This window comes from Equus caballus, chromosome 16, assembly GCF_041296265.1.
Source record: "Equus caballus isolate H_3958 breed thoroughbred chromosome 16, TB-T2T, whole genome shotgun sequence".
Classification (NCBI taxonomy): Eukaryota; Metazoa; Chordata; class Mammalia; order Perissodactyla; family Equidae; genus Equus; species Equus caballus.
The window spans coordinates 22,030,596-22,053,060 of record NC_091699.1 but is presented as its reverse complement, the minus strand read 5'-3'; the positions used below and the strand labels follow the sequence as shown (position 1 = coordinate 22,053,060).

General features: G+C 40.3%; 1 long non-coding RNA gene across 1 annotated transcript in view; it reads left to right on the top strand.

Annotated features, from left to right (window-relative positions):
• LOC138918197 (uncharacterized) overlaps window positions 1-21,315 on the top strand; it is an 89,040-nt gene extending 67,725 nt beyond the window's left edge. The window contains exons 2-4 of the long non-coding RNA XR_011427218.1: window positions 4,447-4,534; window positions 9,139-9,236; window positions 13,999-21,315. This is a non-coding gene — a long non-coding RNA (uncharacterized lncRNA). The remainder of the gene's footprint in view (window positions 1-4,446; window positions 4,535-9,138; window positions 9,237-13,998) is intronic.
• Window positions 21,316-22,465: the final 1,150 nt, after the last annotated feature.

Here is a 22,465-nt window from a genome sequence, read left to right as displayed (position 1 = left end):
TAAGGTGCGAGGATAGAGCCGTTTATCTCTCCCCTCCTGACTTCAAAATAGGACTGGGGCAGAATTCTTCTTGGGGATACTTCCCAGTAATCAGAGAACTCTTCGCCGATCACCTGTGTAAAGTAGCTCTCCATGCCTCTCCATCCCTTTACTCTGCTTTATTTTTCTCCCTAGCACTTATCACCACCTGGCATATTTGTTTGTTTATTGTCAGTTTCTTCTACTAGAATGTAAATATGAGAGCAGGGAATGTATTCACTGCTGTTTCTGAGCTCCTAGAACCACACCTGACTCAGAGAAGGTGCCTAATAAATATGTGTCAATTGAAAGGGGGTGTGCTTATCACCACTGTTCATAGAGCCCTCACCATGTGCCGGGCAATGTGGTGATCATTTGGCGTATATTATTTAGTGTCCTTCTCACACCATGCAACCAGTAAGGTATTCTGCCATTTCCATTTACCCTGAAGGAAATGAAGCTTAGAGGGATCTAGTAAGTTGTCTAAGATTTCACAGCTGTATAACTGGTGAAGCCGAACAGTGTTAGATCCGAGCAGTGTCAGCATTTTTAACCAGTGTGGTGTTTGTGATGGGTAGGTTCAGGTTTGTGAATCAGTCATTGGAGTTAGGTAATGTTGTTTCTTGTGCAATATTCTGTCATTTGGGGTCTTGGGATTCCCTGTGTCTCATCCCATGCCATTCAATTTAGTCTTTTACCCATAAAAACAATAATTTGCTAAGATTTATAATTTTTAAGGTTTTAGGAACTATATCAAGTCTTGTACCTAGGTGATCTCATTTGATCCTCACGATAATCACACAGAGGAGATCTTATTATTCCCCTGGCACAGATGGAGAGAGGAGATTCAGATGATTTAAATGACTTACCCAAAGCCACATTGCTGATAAATAGCATAGCTTGGACTTGAACACAGGCTTCTTGGTTTTGGTGCCCATTTGCTGACCTATAACCCTTTACTGTCTAACTGGAAATTCCCTATGCGATATTTTGTATACAACCAGAAGAAAATAATAGTGCAATCTTAAGCTGTATATTAAGAAATTAATGTCTGTGCAATGGAAAGGAATAACCTTGGAGAACTTTGTGATGGTTGGGCCACACATGGAGAACTGTGTCCATGTATTGGTGCCACATTTTAAGGAGAGACACAGAACCAGAGAGCATCCTATGAAGGGGAGGACAATGAGGAGCTTAGGATTTGAAGAATGGTTGAGCAAGGTAGAGATGCTTGCCTTGTAGAAGGGAAAACATAGGCCAAGGAAACGTGATGGCTGAGAGACAGGATGTGAAGCGAGGTCTGACGGAAGAGGCTTCCTGTTTATTGGGAGGCATTATATCAAGGTGGCTATAAACTGAAAGCCTGAGTTATTGTCTGTGTTTACATCCAAGCTTATCCTCTTACTGGCTGCTATCCTTGGGCAACTTATTTCATCTCTGTCTCATTGTCTTATCTGTTAAATGTGGGCAAGCCTACTTCCTTCATTGTGTTGAGATGAAAATTGAAACAGTGCATGAAAAGCCCCTAGCACACTGCCTGACACATAGTAAATGCCCAATAAACATTGGCTATCATATTGTTAGACAGCTGTGGCTTCAGAGAGAGATGTCTGTGATGGATTATGGCTCCTCGTGTGCCAGTGCCCTTAGGGAACCCTATCAGTTATCTAGTTCAGTAGCTTCATTTTGCAAAAGAGATACCGGAACCTCAGACAGGAGAAAGTCAGGGCTTGAGATTATATGGAGAGTCATCTGCGGGACTGAGTCTATCACCCAACTCGTCTACCGCACGCTGTCTGAGGTTTCGTCATGTGGCTGGTGGCTGTGCTAACTGTCAGCTCCAGTTCAGCAGTGGGGAGTGACACGCCGTAAACAGGGAGTGTACTCTTGGTTAGACCCAGGGTCACCGCTCTGTCGATGCCTAAAAGGGTTCTGGGAAGGAGATGGGTAACACAGAATGGTATTAACCCCTCCGTCAGGCTGTCTTGCTGATTCCACCACCAAAAATATCCAGAGTCTGACCACTTCTCTCCAGCTCTCTTGCTGCCACCTTAGTCCTTGTCACCACCATCTCTCATCTGCACAACTGCAGGTCTCCCAACTGGCCTTCCCCGCAGTCTATTTTTCTCCTACAATGGATTCTCCATGCAGAAGCCAGAGGGATCTCATGACATGTAAATTCAATCATGCTTCCCATCCCCACCCTGCTTAGCATTTTCTAACTGGCTTCCTCTTGCACTTGGAACAGAATCCAAACTCCTCATCATGGCCTGCCAGACCCTATAGGATCTACCCCTGCCTTTTTCTCTGATGTCATCCCCATTCACACTTCTACTTACTCGCAAGTTCCAGTCACACTGGCATTCATCCTGTTCCCAAAAGTATCCATCTAGTTCATACCACAGGGCCTTTGCATATGTTCTTCCACCAGATATTTGAATGGATGGCTTCTCCTTATCACTCATATTTCAGTCTAATTTTCCCTTCCTTAGAGAGGCTGTCTCTATCTCTGGTGGCCCTGTTCTCCTTTCTCTCATTCCATTATTCTTATGGCACCTACTTTCTGAAATTATCCTGAAGTCATGTGTTTTTCTAACTAAATGTCTTTACACTGGGGCCTTTGTACTTGTTTCTTGCTATATCCTTACTCCCAAAATGGTGTCTGAATGAACTCCTTGTGAATTAGGGTTTACTGCACCACAGGGAGTTTGTGTTCATAACACAAATACAGAAAGTCACATCTGGAGAAGACATTCCGGACCCAAACTCAATCTTTCTAGGGATTTAATTTCTCACTCCGTCAGTGAGGATAAAGCTAGGTGCTTTTAAACTCAAGATACACGAAGGTAGTTATTAATGTCTAGGAGGACATTTCAGCTAAACATAAGGGAGAATCCACAAATCAGCAGCTCAGAGTTTGAGGTGAAGGGGGAGAGGATGGGAGAGTGGTCCAGGGGGCACTTATTTATTATCTCCACCAATATTTGAAAATCCACCATTAGCTTCTTGCTCCAGACTTTCAGTTATATGTTCCTTCCCTCTTCTCCCTTTCTGGGATCCTAAGGTGGCAAAAAATATGATGAGCTTGGTTGCTGGCACCTAATCTTGCCTAGGTAATTTCTAAAGCAGGATCACAACTTCTCAGATGTCTTCAGGGGCCAGAGCGATAGCAGAAATGCAAGAATTTATATGTGTCAGAAAGTAGAGAGTCATGGGGCAGGTGGAGAGCTGGAGTGCATATGCCCACTGCAAGGTGCCCATGTTAAAAAAGAAACAAGTCAGTGGCTGGATTTGGTCTTTGGCCGGGAACTTGAGTCTCCCATTTTAAGAACTCTTCTCCTTCTGATTTTATGACTAAGCAGTTTTTTTTAACCAGTCAATACCTTTTGGATGTGTAGGTTTCCTTTATACAAGCACTTATTCAGTGTCTATTAACTTAGGATTTTGGTCCATGACCAACCAAACTGACACGTGTGAAGAAGTAGGCTGGGATTTTTTTTTTAAGTGGAGAGACTCCTAATTGCCCATCTTGTCTCCTTCCTTTACCTAAGGGCTTGCCCTTAATACAGTGTGGCTAATTAATCAGAGTTAAAGATAAATTGTCTGCTATTTTGTTGCTTTCTCATTGTAATGTGAAAACAGCTGCAAAGTCCCAAAGTCTCTGTTTTCCTAGTATTATTTATGGATCCTCTGCACAGGTGTTCTTGTAGAAGTATATTTGAATAGAATATTTGGAAGTACTACCTAAGGCTATTTAAAAGAGGCTGTAATGTACCTAATTATTTCTAGTAACGAAATTATTATAGGAGCATGTCTGTTTAAAAGAAAATTAAATTATCCATTATCCAGTGATCAATTGGGAAAAAGTATATCAGAGAAATGATAACAGTAAATTTGTTCACTGGGAAGATTCAGAATATATTTATTTTCCTGCTCCATGGGTACCCAAGGTAGAAAATGTAAAGATTGGCTAGAACTGTGGTTTATAATGACAAATTCACATCAGGTGAGATTTATACTAGATAAATTACCTAGCTATGAATCCAGATGATTTGAAAGTGAATTAATACTCATTGGCATGAATCAATTTCTGTTGGGGATTGCAAAGGCAACGGAAAGAGTCTTTCGTGCCAAGGATCAACACAGGCCTTAAGCAAGTCATGGGCTCTCTAGTAAACAACTCCTATTCTCTGTAGAGACAGCTGGTTCTAGCAGGAGACTTCTGAGGTCCAGTGTGAGTTATTGACCCCTTATAGACTTGTCCCCAGGGTACTACTGTAAATTTAGCTCAGTTTGAGAGTAACTGGGTTCTAATACCTATGGGCTGTTGAGTAGCCTGTGTGAAATGGCGTGCAGTGTCAGGCCATTAGCATGTCAACATGCTGTACATCAACCAACCCTCTTTTACCACCTCCTTTCTCCCTCAAGGTTTTGAGACTGGGAATGAAGAGGTGAAATTAAACTGGCCTTTCACCCCAGGAGTTCTCTCTGTAGACAAGTTAAGGCACAGTGACAGGTAAGATAAACCTTTTGGGGTGTATATCTCTTCTCCTGACAGAAGTCTTCAGCTTTAAGATCTGTCCCTTTTAGCATCTTTCATCTGTATCATATGTATATGATATATATAATATAATATATATCCTTCTTGTTCCTTAGTACTAAGTCTAGATACTGAGAATGTTCAGATGGTTTACCATCATAATAAAAGTGTGTATACACACACACGCACACACACACATATAGATTTATTTTTTTGGAACACTCTAGTACCTCATCCAGGAGTGCTCTATCTGATGAGCACTCCTCTTTTGAGCCCTGGCTTAGTTGTCAGTCCTTCACCACCTGCATTAGAATCAGCTCAGGAGCCCGTGAGCTGTGCAGATGTTGGAGCCCTGTCTCAGACCCACTGAGTCAGAATCGTCACGGGGGAAGGCTCAGGAGTCTGCCCTGGGAACAAGGGGACATGATGGAGTTTGTCTTCCCTCCACGGACACTCATCTCCTTCCTTTGAGAGGGGCCCACATTGGATGAGATTTTATTCCTCCTTACATTTTCAATGAGTCATGCTGGGGCTAATGGTGTTGTTGACCGAACGAATGCATGAATGCATTTCTAGTTCATTTGGTTCTATCCCTGACCCTGGGACGTGAAGTATTGAGAGAACGCTTCTTTGGTTTTAAACAGCAAGATAACACAGGAAAGGAGAATAAAACCAGCACTCTTTAGGAAAGTTCAGATTTGAAAATGTGACACCTTAAATGGGCTGGCCATTATTTTTCTTTAAGCGCAGTTAGGTGAAATGGCACAGTGTGTGGCATATAGTATATCTTCAATAAATATTTGTTGGACAACTAAATAAGTGAATTAACAGAGGACTCCTGTTACTAAGGGGTAGTTTGCTGGGGTTTGTGAGGGAGTGTCAATGTTTTAGCACCTTCTTAGGGGGCATGGTGCTATGGAGTGAATGTTTATGTCTTCCCCACATTCTTATGTTGGGGCTCTAAACCCCAACGTAACGGTATTTGGAGGTGGGGTCTTTGGGAAGTAATTAGATTCAGATGAGGTCATGAGGGTGGGGACCCATGACAGGATTAGTGCCTTTATAGGAAGAAATACAAGAGAGGTGATCTCTCTCTCCGCCATGTGAGGATATAGTAAGATGTCTGTCTGCAAACCAGGAATTGAGCTCTCACAAGCAACCTTGACCTTGGACTGCTAGCCTCCAGAACCATGGGAAATATATATCTGTTGCTTAAGCCACCCAGTCTATAGCATTTTGTTACAGCAGTTCGAGCTGACACATGGTCGTGTGTGAGGGAGGGTTTTCTGGAAAGATAACACCACTCCGTGAGTCAGGGTACGTGTCTGTCTTTTTCGTAACTGAATCTTCAGAGCGCAGGATAATCCCCGTCCTGTAGCAGGGGCTAAATAAAGTTTGTTGAATGAATGATTGCTGTAAGTCTTCAACCCAAAGGAGCAACTGCAATTTGCAAGATTTCTAGATCAGAATGATAGGAACAGGCTGGTGAGCAGCAGAGGAAACTCTGTCTCCTTGAAGCTGACTTGTTTGCTCAGAGCTCTGACTGGCCCTGCTCCCAGCAGCCAGCCTCCCCTGCAGGCTCCGTGTGGGTTACCCCTGGAACTGTGAAAGGAGACTTGAAAGCAAGAGGGAATGTCAGGTGAATTATAAGACAGGCCAGGCCAGGAGGGCTTCACAGCCACTCTAATAGGTGTGAGCTTCAGGGACCTGTGGCTTTTCTGCCAACTTGGCTCCAGCAGTCACAGGGAGCACTTTGTAACCTTCCTTCTGGGGACTCATTAGTGAGGGGAAGCTGCCAACACAGGGCAGCCTCTCCAAGAAGAAGGTTAATTATGGTGGGTGGACAGCCAGGGAGCACAAACAAGGAAATGTTTTGGAGTAAAATGTTAGCAGATCTATGTGGGAGTGACACCACTGGCAAATTCTAAGGTCAGCCTTGGTCTCTTCATCTACAAAATGGGGCTAATAATGTCGGTGACATCTGTCACGTGAGATTGTGAGGATGACTTGGGCTAATGTACATGGAAGCACTTTGTATATTAACGTCCTATATAAATGCTAGCCTATCCTATTTACTTTCTGGCTGTGTTCAGTTCAACAAGGACCTGCTGTATTGTAGGCTCTGTTTTTGGGGAAAATTTGGATGTCCTGGTATCTAATTACTCCCTGCAGTATGAAGTAGAGAAGCGAATGTTTTAAGAAAAGAACCAGCAAAAAGTGCTGGGGGCTCAAAGGAGGGAAAAGAAGGTCCTTTCGGGGAGGAGTTAAGATGCTTCATGGAGAGGGCAGCAATGGAACTGGGCCTTGGAGACTGGGCAGGATTTTTACAGGCTGAAGTGTAGAGGAGAGGGGACATTTCAAGGGGAGGGACCACCAATAAACAAGGCCAGGGGGTTGAGGGACGATGGAACACAACTCGAAAGTGGTGGGAAATCCACGTAGGGTATCGATGCGGGTGCAGTAGGAAACGAGACTGGAAAGGCAAGCTGGAACCAGATTCTGGAAGCCCTTGAGGCAGCTGCAGACCTGATTTGACAGAGAAGGGGGCCATGAGAGGCAGTTGAGGAAGGATGTCATCTGACTCATGCAGTACTCTAGGAAGAACGAAACATTGCAGTAGGGGAAGACAGGATGCTGAAAATGCACATTATGGTTTTCATCAATTCAAGGGTTATTTTAAGCCAGAGAAAAATGAACAGGCAAGAATACTTTGAGATTTCAGACCTACTTCTGCAAAGGGATGAGGAGCAAACTGCTTTCTGATAATGATCCAAGATCAGTTCCTGCAACCAGAACAAGTTCCTTCAAGAGCCAGGCCAATTCAAATATAGTAGAATCCCAGGGCAGAGCGCTTCACCATATTGCCAGGTCAGTGAAATTGTGTTTCTCCTGGGAAGATGGCACTGGTTTTGATAGCACGATAATAACTGTGAGACTTGCTCCTCACCCCCGTGTTAAAATGGGGGTGTCTGTGGCTTCAATATTACCCAGATTTTCTAATTTAAGAATAGACAGTTTCACAGAAGACTTCATGTTACCTGCATAAAATATAAATTAAAAATTAATATTTTCTGGTTTTGTTTCTAATTATAGAGCATCTTTTCAGTGCAGGAAGTTTGGAAAATATAAAGGCACCATTTCAAGATAACTACAGTTAATATTTTCCCTTCTGCTCTTCCAGCCTTAAAAAGGGTATGAATAGTGGTTGTGTATGTAAATACACAGATATGTTTGTCTGCATATACATCTGGATATGTGTATATTTATATAAGATACAATTTTTATAAAATTTCATAACATAATTTTTGTGTCTATACATACTGTCGTGTAAGTATTTACATATATCAAGGTATACATAATTATTTTTTGTGCTCAGCTTTGTTCCTTTTGAAGTAGGTTACGCACAGTTTCTCATGTCACAAAATATTTCTGGTAGTATGTGCTTTGCTGTTCAGAAAAGCGAGGTCCCCCCAAATCCTGTAAAGTCTTGACACTAATTGTGCTTATATTTGTATAGAATTTTTATGTGTATCATCTCTTGATATAGGGATTGTCATTATTCCCACTTTATGGATTAGGAGGCTAAAATTTCAAAAAGTTGAAACTCTCTCGAGGTTGAATAGCCAGTAACTTTGCTATCGACAATGTTTGCTGTGAATAAGCCTTCGTATCTGAGATCAGGACTCAAATTGTCAAGCAATTTATGGCAGTGGTTAAGCACGTGGTCTTTGGAACACACTTATTGGGTTCAAATTCCAGTTCCACCACTTAGCTGGTCAAGTTTCTCAAGCTGTGCGAGCCTCTGTTTCCTTACCTGTGAAATAGGGAAGCTACTAGGACCCGTCTATCACCTGGGTGGTGATGATAAAGCAATGCGTTAATTTGTGAGCTCCTTTTAGACTATGCCCGGCTCATGGAGATACTGTCTATATGAAGGCCAACTCTTATTAAAACAGATCTTTTTCTACCATGCCGACTGTCTCTTTTTATGTGACTGAACCTTAACCTCTTGAGTTTCTTTCTTTCTTTTTCTCCAGGAAAGGTGATTTTATATAAGACTCTAATAAATGTAACAAAAGAAAGTTCATCCAAGGAAGGAATATGCACAGCTGTCACCTCTCTTCTGAGAGGGCTCCTTTTTCCCGCAGAGCTAAATGAGCATTTGACTAGATGAGAATATTTGCAGTATTATCTTTGTGATTTTTGCTGAAGCTAGAAGCTATACTGCTTGTAAGTTTTGTATGGTGAAGGATCAAACTATTTTTGGGGGCCAGGTTTTGGCTTGTTTGACTTCTGGTGTCACCCCAGCTCCTGGCTGTGTTGCTGACACTGTTGGCTAAAATTCCAAAGTGGAGGCAGCCTCATTCCTTTGTTAATCAGGGTGTTTAATGCAAGGGCTAATGATGTGGTATGTAACCACACTGCAGTTGTTAAGCCACATGGCACTTGCTTGCTGTTATTTATGGTGAAGGCATTTATGCTCTTAGTTTCCTGAAGCACTGAGCTACATCTGAAATGATGTTTCAAAGTACTTTGAGAGGCAGTGGTGCTAGCTTCATGTTCTAATCCAACATTCTTAGGTCTAGCCTGTGAAGAGCATGGGGAAAATCGGCACCGGTGATATGGTTTGAATCAGAATGCACCATGTATTTGTGCCTGCACAGAACAGGAAAGAACTGTAAGTACTCACCTAGAAACAAAATGTTGTCATCAACTTTTCAAGAGATTGCAAGGGTATCAACCAGAGCTCTTATGTTGAAAAGATGGTGAAAATGATATTTTCTTGGCTTCTCTTTATGTGGATGGATTTGGCTTAAAAAAAACAAACAGAATTGAAAGCACCAGGTTAAAAAATCTGGGGTAAAATTTTATATTAACAATAAAAGTGAGAGCTGTTGTCTATCAAACTTCCTATATGCTAGGCACAGCAGCTTTAGGGGCAGGCCAGACATATGCCCAGATGCCAGTTCATAAGGAGCGTGGGGGACATACCTCTAGGTGAGATGAGAGGAGAAACTGTTTACCAGACGTCCCCATGCAATGAGTGTTGTATGTGTTGCACCACTTGGATCATATATGTACACATAACCTATCATATGTGTCACTTGCCCATGAGGGAAAGTGGTACCCTCAAGGGGCTTGTTCAACTTCATAGGGCTGATATTAGAAATATTGAACAGATGATAGGTCATGGATGCAGACCAAACAGTTCAGCTATCAGTAGACACCAGGATGGTCACATTGGTGCTTATCAGGTAAACACCTTCCCTGGTTTTCTAGAGCAGTAATTCTCAACCAGGGGAGCAATTTTGCCCCCCTCCCCACAGGAGACTATTGGCAACGTCTGGGGACATTTTTGCTTGTCCCAATTGGTGGAGGATGCTACTGGCCTCTAGTGGGTGGAGGCCAGGGATATTGCTGTGCATTCTACAATGGACAGGGCAGCCACTCCCCTCCCTACAACAAACAATTATCCTGCCCCAAATGTCAAGAATTCTGGTGTTGATAAACCCAGCTCTACAGTGAGTCTGAGGCCAAAGTTGAATTCCTTGCAAGAGGAAGCACTGGCCAGCAGGGTCCTCTTCTCCATCCTCTCAATGTGGCATTTAGCATCTCTTCTGAAAAAACGTTAAGCAGATATTTAAAGAATGTAATCTGAAGGAATGCTAATTAACTAGCCTGTATAGGACACCCTATGTCTTGGTCTAGTCCTGGGTAGGCACTGTGCTAAGCATTTTAAATGTGTTATTTTATTAAATCTGATAAATGGCCCTACAAGACTGAAGGCAATAATACTATACTTCAGAAAACAAGAGAGAAAAGTGCAAACCTCTGCTTTTAAGTGAATACCTCTCAGTATTATTGAGAACCAATAACATGGCAATCAATACCTTATAACATGGTTGGTTTTCCAGAAGATAGAAATAAACCTTATTCTATACCCAGGAAGGGACTAGGAAACTGATATTTTCTTAGAGGCACTACAAAGCCATAGATTTAAAAGAATTGACAAATGGCATTATTTCAAGCCTGGTTATTATGGAGAGAATGAGCTTGTTAATCCATGCACGGAGTGCTTCCTGCCATGCAACCTCATGAGAGATGATACATTGCCATGTGCAAAGAACTATAACTTTTCCTTTGTGGTTTCCATCTGTGTGGGGACACAATACCCAGGGAACATAAATCTCCTGAACCTCAGGACCTGATTTGTTAGCTGGGCTGGTATTTCCTTATCTGCTTGGTTGATTTTGTAGGTCCAACTGTAGGGTCTGATATTGATCCCACAGACCATTAGTTTTGAAATTAACCTGGGCTCTGTTCTAAGTACGTTACACATATTAACTCATTCATGCATTATGAATATTTTCATTTTATGGACAAAGAAACTCAGATTCAGATGCCAGGGGGATAATTGCCGCATGTCAAGTCAGGGCTGAGCCCAGATTTGAACCCAGAGTCCTTCCATTATGATGTGCAACCCCTCTGTTCCAGTGTGTGGGGGCTTAGCATGGTTGAATGTGGGCTTTGGACTAGGCTAGAATCCAGGCCCTGCTACTTTGTTGCCATATATTCTAACCTCTTCAAGCTACAATCTCCTTATTTTTAAAATAGTAAAAAATATACCTCCAGTATTATAGTAAGTACAGTCAATCCTCCTTATTCATGGTAGTTATGGTCTATAAAGTTGCTGCAAACAGTGAAATAGTGAATATGAACATGTGGCTCCTGGGGAACTGCAGGGTTAGGTTCCTATGAGCCTCTGGTCACAACATTTTGCTCAACCAATCAGTACATAATCTTGTTTTATGTCTGTTTCTGATTAAAGCCATCTTATTTAATATATATTGTTGACTCATTAACTTTGAACTCATGACCAATAGCACTATAACTCATGCCTGAATGAAGCTTACCTAACATAGGGATGTTTTCTGTAAGGCATATCACACCCTTCTGGCACTTGAGAACACTAGACAGCGTCAGCAGTACAGTTGGGTCATTTTAAGCAGTGAAATCACCAAGAAATTGTGAGAAATGTGATACTAAATAGACTGGGAAAAGAAAAGGATACTTGTTTACATATGAGAGCTGAGACAGGAAGGCAGAGCATCGCCTTGTTTGACCTTAGCTGGTAATGTGCGTGTCAGGCAACTCAAATTTTTTGCTGCTCTGCGCATATCTACAAGTGACTGTGACGGCACCCTGAGTATTGATTTTGGAGATATGAATAAATTTTAGCAAGTAGGTGAATTTGCATATGCAGAATCTTTGAAGAATGAGGGTGGATTCTGTATAGCTCCAGGGTTGTAGTATGTATGAACTTAGGTACGTATATATAGTGCTTAGCATGTCACCATGAGCACATGCAGAGTATTCAACAAGTGGCAACTATTTTTGCTATCTTAAATAAAAGTATGCCAAGAATCAGGTCCCTTTTGGGTGGTTTTGTGCTGGCCCTCTGTGGACCAGGAAGCTTCTGTTCAAGAGGAGACGATGAGGCTATAAGAAGCAGCCTTTAAGGAGACTCCGCTTGATCTGCATACTCTCTTTATTTCAGGGTGTGAAATAGGGCAGCCAAGGGGTGGAACATATTGGATTTTGGGGGCTATATAATAGAATAAGAGAAGATGGGAAGGGTCAGTTCAGCCCTCCACCTCTCCCAGCATCGTAGGATTCCTTCTTTATATTCCAAAGTTTTAGTTAATGCTAAGGCATGATCCCCAAACCAGCATGCAGCATGAGCATGACCTAGGAACTTGTTAGAAGTAAAATTCCCACCCAGACCTCCTGAATCAGAAACTGCGGATGGGCCCAGAATCTGTATCCAACCACTGGGTGATTCTGAAGCAGGCTAAGATTGAGAATCGCAGCTCTGGTCTAAACCCCCATTCAGGTTATTGAGTTCTCTTGATCACTGAGTACTTTCCAGTCTATGAACCTCTGTGAGACAAGTGTTCAGTACTCCTTTTGTGATGGTTAAAACTTGCATGGATTTTTCTGGGATTGTCTGGGGCCTAATCCTTTTATTAAAAAATGGCTCCTTGTTTGGCTTATGATAATTTCTGAAACTCCCTTATTAGGTTTCAGCTTCTTATTTAATGGCTCACAGTAGAGCTTCTTTTTTATTTTGAATTCATTTTTATGCAAATGCCTACAGCCTCCAGAAAGATAAAGCATGCGTGCGAATGGATTTGTCTTCCTAGTTCTAAGGCGTATGGTTTGTCAAGGTTTTCCTTTCATTTGCAAAAAGTTTAGACCATTTCGTGTTTCTATTTTCCCCATCTGTTCTCTAACCAGAGTTTCTTCATGGGTGTTATTTGCTAACTCAGACTTTCTAGGTTGATGATATTGTGATGATTTTGAAAAATCTCCATTTTTGTCAAGTTATGTGTTTATTCATTTGTTTCACAAACATTTATGAGACCACACCCGATGCTGGGCATTCAGCTAGATGCTGGAGAGCCATTGCTGAGCATAATAACAGAGATGGTCCTTGCTCTCATGGAGCGCACCTGCTGGTGGGGCTAGATGTTAAAGATGCAACATAAAAGTGATTAGAGCTTTGGGACCTGCTGTGAAAGAAGCACACGAAACTCTGAAAGAGTATGCAATATAAATAAAACCTAGTCAGGAAATGTGTCCATGTGTATTTGACATTTGAATAGACTTTTTAACAGATGAGTAAAAATTAACTAGGCAAAGGTAGGCATGGGTGGGGAGGGCGGGAAGTGTGAATATGTGTACAGATCTTCAAGAAGAAATCAAAGAGAAGGAGGGATTCAGAAAGTGAAGTAGAGAGTGGAGCAAGGAGAAGCTGGTCAGGTAAGCAGATGACATTTGCATGGCTAATACAATGCAGGGGATTGTGGCAATAAAAATTCCAGCCGATAGATCACACAAAGCACCTTAGGAAGCTAATCTAATATTCTTGGAGATCACTGTGTTGGAAGGGAAGGTGGGGGTGCTACTACCCCCATGGCCCTGTAGGATTGATGAGGAATTTAAAGGATGTATGTGACTATTTGAGGAATGTTTGTTTTTCAAAGACTTATGGGACAGGTCTACCTCATCCACACACTTAGATTTCAGTTATTTAAAGTCAGCAGTCATGAATGGTTGATGTTTCAACACAGTTTTCTCCATAATATCTCTTTCCTCTCGATAATCCGGTCCAGCCCTCAAGCTTCAAATACAGTCGACCTGGATTACATTTGAGGGGAGTGAGTTCACTACTGAGAGCTTGCAGTGTTGATATAGTAGCCTCTCGGGCCTAGCGATTTTTTTTTTTTATTCTGTGCCAGTAGGAACATTCTCACAGTCATAAACCAAATTTGTATTCATTTACTCAACTTTTAAAGGAAAACATTTTCAGTAAGTTTGGGATATAAAGAAATATTTGAAATATCATATTCAAGTCTATGTTTTGTTTTGCTTTCTAGGATGAATCATTTGAGGAAATGTCTTGAGTTCCAATCATTCATCTTTCCATTGTTTACTAAATAGCAGAAAGGGCGTGGATAAATTAAGCGGATTCTTAGGAGGTCAATTTCACTGGACTTCTGGATGACTTTGGGTCCATGGTACTTCGCCTTTCTGAGTTAAGTAACACAGCAAGGGGAACAGTTATGAGTCGGGAACTGGACAAGGAAGAAGATGAAGAGAGTGATTCTGATATTTTGACTTTGAGGTACCATGAAATATTCAAGAATGTATACCCCATAGGCATTTGGGTTCCTATCTGAGAGAGACTACTCAGGAGAGAGACTGGTTTAGTAATTTCAATTGGGAAAATTTAATCATATGGATGATATAGAAAGTCTGGGTAAAGGATGAGAACTTGGATAAAGAATGAGCCAGTTGAGGAAAAAAACAAGGGTATAAATGAAGACATGCACAACTCTGGCATTTAAAGCAGGGAAGGAGGAAAAGGAGACGGCGGAAGGTTACTGAGAAACAGCAGCTGGAGAGGAAAAAAGAAAGCAGGAGAATGTGTGGGCTCCTTAACCCATGCTCTGCTGGCTTCCTCCTACCTCTCTGACTCATCTTTGTCTGACAAGTATTTTCAGTTGTTCAAGGAGACAGCTGTCAAGGAAAATGAGGACAGAGCAGTATTCGCTATGTTTAGCAACAAAGAACCATCGGGAAGTTCCTTGGCAAGAATCCTTCCGTGGAATCCTTTCTTCCTCCCTTTTCTTTTTTATACTTTCTATTACAAAAATTTTCAAATGTACACAAAAGTGGTAGGACAGTATAACAAATGCCTACAAACCTACAATCTAGTCGCAACCATGACCATGCTTTTTGCATTCTTGTATCCTATTATTTCATTTTTCAAACGTTAGTGTCTAGCACAGAGCCTGGCTCTTTAGAAGCAGTAATTAAATATTTGTGGAATAAATGTAAATGAATCAACAGTGTGTAGTGTACTGTTAAGGGGTGCAAACATACAAACAAAGGTGCATTTCCACCCTCAAGGAGTTTACAGTCTGGTTGGTTGGGGCAGACATAAGGCCACAGGAGTTAGGTCCAATAAGCAAGGGCTTGGGTTCCTTTGCCATTATAATAGTTCCAGGGAGCATTTCTATATTCCATTCACTCCTTGCCCCAATGATAAGTGAGGTGCAGTGGAACAGCACAGTCTGACTGGACTTCCATTCTGACTCCAACCTTTCCCTGCTGTGAGATTTTGGGCTACTCATTTACCTTCTCTGAGCCTCAGTTTCATCATGAAATTTTCATGGTGAGATGGAAAAAGAAATTAATCCTTTAGAATTGTTTGAGAATCAAATGAGAAGTGGATGTAGAGCACTCAGCCCAGAGACTGACCCAGGGCAAGTGCCCAGTAGATGGTAGCGACCATCATTATCGTCATCGTCATCTATCAGTCTATTCTCCAAGAAGAATTTTCTGCTCTTCTAGTCTGGTTCCCTCCTGCTCCCAAGCACACTTTCTTTCATGTACCTTCCCATCACACACCTCATCCTCATTTTTCCTCCTCACCTTTCCAGTTTTATTCTTCCTGTCTTGGAATGTTGTTGGAGTAAATATGTAAGCCTAGCTCCAGTCTGCTTAAAGGCTTTCCCACCTGAAACTACCAAATGAGACATGGCTTTCTGTCCTGGCATTCAAGGCTCTCAGCAGCACAGCCCCGCCCCCATCTTGGCAGTCTGACTTCCCACTGCTCCTGAACAAGTCTCCAGGCTGCACCGCTCGTTGTTCCCTGAACACACACGTTTGTGGGACCTTTGTAATAATAATCCTTCCACTTGAAATCATCTTTCTGCTCATTTACAGCCTTTACCATGGAAACCCTACCCATCCTTCCTGTTTGGATATTACTTCTTCCATGAATATTTGCCAATATTCCCACAATTGAGTATGGTAGCTCCCCCCTCTGATATATGATACCCTTTGCTTCTCTCCTTGTCTTTATCATATTTTCCTTTATATGAAGGCATATCTACGTATCATTCTATATTACGTAAATGTTCTCAGGATTAAATATTGAAAATGAGATGACATGCCTGAAAGTACTTAGTAAAGCATAAAGACTGACAAATATAAGCTCTAACAGCAATGACATAGAACATTAATCAGTACTAATCATGCACCCCATCTATAAAGACAAGGCACACAGTGTCTCAGTCTTTATAACAACATTATGAGATATGTGTAAGTACCACTCATTTTTGTTTTGTAGGCAAGGAGACAGAAATCTAGAGATGTTAAGTGATTTGTCCAAGCTCAAGTAACTATTAAAGAGCAAATCTAGGATTCAAACCCAGGCCTGTCGGACTCCAGGGTGTAAGCACTTAAGTGATCTCTTAGACTTGCTTTAAAAATCATTGTAAGTACAACTTTGCCTCAAATTAGCTAAATGACCTTTCTATTAAAAGAAATATATATATTCCTATAATTACAGTGAGATTAGCCTCCTTTTTTTCAGCTTAGATATCTTCTCATCTGCTGTAATTATCTACTTTCCATTGTTAGTGAAGACCTGGCTAAATGAAGAGATTTGTTGCTACTGAAATTGAAATGAACCTGTGTTAAAATTATGGCAAAGCACCTACCCCGGGGCCTGAGATGAAGCCATTAATATGAGCATCTTATCTTATTTCAGAGGATTTTCAACTTGAATTTCCCAACTGGAGTGCATTAACAGAGCTGATCAATGCCCCAATCATTAAAAACAAAACATTGTCTTTGCACATGGGCTTGCTTGCTTTTTTGTTTACAGCTCATTTATAACTTGTTTTTTTCAGGGAATGGGTGGTAGTTGGGGACCTTGGGCTGCCTCAGGAAGAGACAAACGGTTCTCTCAATCTTGGTTAGTGTTATGTCTTGGGTGAAAATTTCTACCCATTTATTAATTGACACTTAGGGATATTTCCTTAGACTACCTTCTCAGAAGTGTAATTACTGGGTCAAAATCTATGGATTTAAAGTGGCCTTTATTTTTATTTATTTTTTATTTATTTTTCCAAGGAAGATTAGCCCTGAGCTAACATCTGCTGCCAGTCCTTCTCTTTTTTCTGAGGAAGACTGGCCCTGAGCTAACATCTGTGCCCATCTTCCTCTATTTTATATGTGGGACGCCTGCCACAGCATGGCTTGCCATGCGGTGCCATGTCTGCACCCGGGATCCGAACCAGCAAACCCTGGGCCACTGAAGTGGAACGTGCACACTTAACTGCTGCACCACCAGGCTGGCCCCCACAAAATGGCCTTTATTTTAAAAACACATTGTAAAGTTGTTCTCCAAAATGATCACGTTAGTCATTACTGCAGCTCACCAACATATGTCCCTACTCTTCTTATCTCCCTCTCTGTGCTTTGTGTGGGGCTGTATGACAAGTTCTAGCCAATGGGTCAACAGGTATTGTGTCAACACCTATCAATCGTGTATTTGCGTGGAGCCATATGACAGTTCTAGCAGAAGTGACAGGTAGCACTTCTGGGATGAAGGATTTCATGGCCATTGCAAGACTCCCATTGCCTACCCCACCCAGAATGCTTTTTCCTCTGCATGGGGACTGATAATATTGTTCTGTCAGCCTGGGTACTGGATGAAGAACCATGTGGAACAGAGCCCCTGGCCACTTGACCCATGACAAACATGGAATGTGGGGGAGGAATGGACTTGTTAGGAGAAACCACTGAAATTTAGAGTTATGTGCTGCAGTCTAACCCAGCTTATCTTGACCACTATGATGGTTGTATAATTTAAAATGCCATCAGAAACATTTTTTAAATATAATTTTGTAACTAGGTATTACCTTGGCACGATTAAAAAGTAAATGGCAGGGTTACTACACATAGACACCTCTCCATCCGTGTCTCCATCTGCTCAATTCACCTGAATTCACCAAAAATGACATTTGTTTCTTTGGTGTTCATAAAGAAGTTTTTAATGTGTTTTTCTTTATAAAAGAGTTTATGTTTTCTTTTTTTTTCTTTTACACAAAAGGTAGAGTACTCTACAAACCTCTCTACACCTTTCTTTTTAACCTAAATTATATTTTGGAGATCTTCCCTATCAATACACAGAAAAAGCTTTGTCATACTTGTACAGCTGGACTGTACTGACTCATGAATTATCCTAAATTAATCACTCCCCTACTGTTGGACAGATTGCTCTTAATCTTCAGGCATTGCAACAATGATGCAGCAAATAAACTTTATCTTGGGTAATTTCATGTATGTGCCAGTGTATCTTCAGATAAATTTCCAGAAGTGGAATTGGTGACTTCAAGGGTGTAAGCATTTGCAATCTGGTTTAGTATTATTAAATTTCCCTCCTTATAGATGGCATCAATTTATGCTTCCACCAGCAACGAATGCAAATGCCTGCTTCCCCATAACTTCATCAACTTCTTAACATATTTGAAAGTTTTCTTCGCATTGGTTTGATATATTTCTTGTTCAGTTTACTTTTAGGCATTTTATCTTCCTTGTTGCTATTGTAAATGGAGTGTTTTCTTCCATAGTATCTATCTCCTAACAAGTTGTTGTTTTTATATACGAAAACAGTTGGTTTCTAAATTCTACATGCTCTTAACTTACTGAATTGTCTTAATGCTTGTAGTAGTTTGGATTTTCTACATATGCAATCGTATTGTTTGAAAATAGTGATAGTTTCCATTATTCTAATTTTTTCTCTTGTCTAATTTCATTGGCTAGTACAAAGTCAAATCCACGTGGTGATGGTGGGCATCCTTGTTCTGTTCTGGAGTTTTATTAGAATGCTTCTACTGTGTCACTGTAAAGCATGACACCAGCTTTGGGACTGAGAAATATATTTTATCATATTAGGAATGTATCCAGCTTTTCCTGTATTTAGAAAAATCATGAATTTCCTTCATGAATTGTTGATTTTTATCAAGTATTCTTTTGGTGTGTTGCTGGGTTCTTTCCCCTAACTGTTTCTGTAGGATTTTAAAAAAATAGGATTTATTTTTTTAGAGCAGTTTCAGGTTCACAGGAAAATTGAGTGGAAGGTATAGAGATTTCACATACACTCCCTGCCTTCACACTCTCAACCTCCCCCATTATCACCATCCCTGCTCTCCCCCAACCAGAGTGGGGCATTTGTTAAAACTGATAAACCTACATTGACACATCATTATCACCCAAAGTCCATAGATTACATTAGGGTTCACTCCTGGTGGTGTACATTCTGTGGGTTTGGGCAAATGTCTAATGATATGTCTCCACCATTATAATATCCTGCAGAGTAGTTTCATTGTCCTAAAAATCCTCTGCTTCGCTATTTGTCCGTCCCGCCCTTTCCCCTAACCCCTGGCAACCACTGATCTTTTTATTGTCTCCATAGTTTTGTCTTTTCCAGAATGTCATATTGTTGGAATCATACAGTTTTAGCCTTTTCAGATTGGCTTCTTTTACTTAGTAATATGCATTTAAGGTTCCTCCATGTCTTCTCAAGGCCTGACAGTTCATTTCTTTTTAGTGTTAGATAATATTCCATTGTCTGATGTACCACAGTTTACTCATCCATTTATCTGCTGAAGGACATCTTGGTTGCTTCCAAGTTTGGCACTCTGAATAAAGCTGCTATAAACATTTGTGTGCAGGTTTTTCTGTGGATATAAGTTTTCAACTCCTTTGGATAAATGCCAAGAGTGTGATTGCTGTTAAGGGTATGTTTAGTTTTGCAGGAAACCACAAAACTGTCTTCCAAAGTACCTGTGCCATTTTGTACTCCCACCAACAATAAATGAGAGTTCCTGTTGCTCCACATCCTCATCAGCGTTCACTGCTGTCAGTGTTTTGAATTTTGGCCAATCTAATAGATTTATAGTGTTATCTTGTTGTTGTTGTTTTTTTTGAGGAAGATTAGCCCTGAGCTAACTACCACCAATCCTCCTCTTTTTGCTGTGGAAGACTGGCCCTGACCTAACATCCATGCCCATCTTCCTCTACTTTATACGTGGGATGCCTACCACAGCATGGTGTGCCAAGCGGTGCTATGTCCGCACCTGGGATCTGAACCGGCGAACCCCGGGCCACAGAGAAGCGGAACATGCTAACTTAACTGCTGCGCCAGTGGGCTGGCCCCAGTGTTATCTCATTTTAATTTGTATTTTCCTGATGATATATGATGTAGAGCATCTTTTCATATGCTTATTTGCCATCTTATGTTGGATTTTTATATTAAGAGTAATAATATCTGTAGATTGGTGTGTATATAATTTTTAGTTGTTCTATAAAAAAAGAATTTGGAAGTTTTCCTTTTTTTTTATTAAACAGTTTAAATTGATTTGAAAATGCTCACTTTTTAAGAGTCTGTTAAAATTCTCCCTCAAACTCATCTGACTCTGTTTTTGTTTTTGTTTTTGTTTTCTATTTTTGGGGGGGCAGGGAGCACGAGTAACAATTTGAGACCTACACCTATTTCTTTAAAAAGAATCTTTTTGAGGGAAAATTGATCTGTTTAGATTTTAAATCTCCTTTAGTTTTGGAAACAATTTTCCAAGAAAATTTTCAGTTTTACCTAAGTTTTCAAACTTTCATAATTTTTAAAAATTCTGTTCATGAGGTAATATACTCTTTATTATTACTTATTGCCTGCGTTTTGTGGAGTTCCCATTTTTCTTATTAGGTTAGTTAGTGGTTTGTTTTATTTTACTTTTGAAGAATGACCTTTTGAAATGTTTTAGAATGCACTGATTAGTTCTACTGTTTTCTGTTTATCTCCTTAGTTTTGCTATTTTTTGTTTGTCATTTCCTTTTATATTTTTCAGATGTTTAAAATTTTTTTAGTCATTTGTCTCATATCATTTTTTACTCTTTGTTTTTTAATGATAAATGCATTTACTGTTTTAAATTATCCTTTGTGTACTGCTGTGGTTGTATTCTGCTATTTTGAAAAAGAAATTGTGCAGCTTTAGTTTGCGTTCCTCTTTAAAGTGTTAAGAGCAGTTTATTTAACTTTTTAACTTTCTGATGTTATTAATTTTTAATTTTACTATACAATGAGGGAAAATTGTTTTACTTCTTCCTTTCAGAATTTAACGAGATGTCCTTTGTGACTTAATATATGATCAATTTTAATGTTTAGTGGTAAAGAAAAGGTATATTTTCTGTTTTCAGTAGTTAGTATTAGATATTTTTCAAATATTTTTGCTTTATTAATTATTCAATTAAAGTCTTCTATACTCTTTCTTATATTTTTGACCACTTGATATGTCATTTATTGACTGATAGAGGTTAATTAAACTTATCTATTTCTACTATGTGTTTTGTCTATCGTTTTTTATATCCCTCAACTTCTACCTTATGAATATTGCTATTTTTTGGTTCATAGATATTTGTAATTGTTTTAATTTTATTACGAATTGTCCTTTTATATAATAAACTGCCCATACTTGTTATGTTTAACACCTTTGGATTATATTCTACCTTTCTGCTATTACAATCAGAAACTTTGCTTTCTTTTTGTTTGCATTTGTCTGGTATATTTTGCCTGTCTTTTAATTTTTAACCCGGATCACTTTTTTGGGCGATGAGGTGGTGATTTTCTTACTTGTATTAAAACTATTTTCTTTAGTTCATTTCTCACTCTGGCCACCCAACTCTATCCTTCATTGGAAACAAATATACTTAAAGTCTCTGTGGAATATTATTATTACTGCTGCTGCTACTGCTACCATTACTACCACTATGGTTATTTTATTAATAGTGTTATTAATTGAGAGCCAGCCCTGGTCGTCTAGTGGTTAAGATTCCGTGCTCTTACCACCAGAGCCCGGGTTCATTTCCCGGTCAGGGAACCACACCGCCCATCTGTTGGTTGTCATACTGTGGTGGCTGCATGTTGCTGTGATGCTGAAAGCTATGCCACCTGTATTTCAAATACCAGCAGGGTCACCCATGGTGGACAGGTTTCAGCAGAGCTTCCAGACTAAGACAGACTAGGAAGAAGGACCTGGATACCCATTTCCTAAAAAATTGTCCATGAAAACCTTATAAATAGCAGTGGAGCATTGTCTGATATAGCACCAGAAGGTGAGAGGATGGTGCAAAACAGACCTGGCAGGGTTCAGCTTTGCTGTACGCAGGTCACTTGGAATTGACTCTAATGGCAGTAACAGCAAATTATTATTTGAGACGCTTGCTTTATAATAGCATCTCAACCTTTTTCTCTTAATTTCCTATTTATCCTTCTGAAATCTATACTTGTTTTGGAGGGTATGGGTATCTGGGTTCCCCTCAATGGGTCATCCAATAATAACAAGCAAGAAAAATATTAGAGATATTCAAAAGCAATTACTTGGGACAAATAGAAAAACCAAAATAAAGCCTTTATGTTGGTGTTGGGCCTTTCAAGTTGCTTCCCTTAGCGGGGATGATGTCAGATCTTTGATTTATAAACAAAAGAAGATG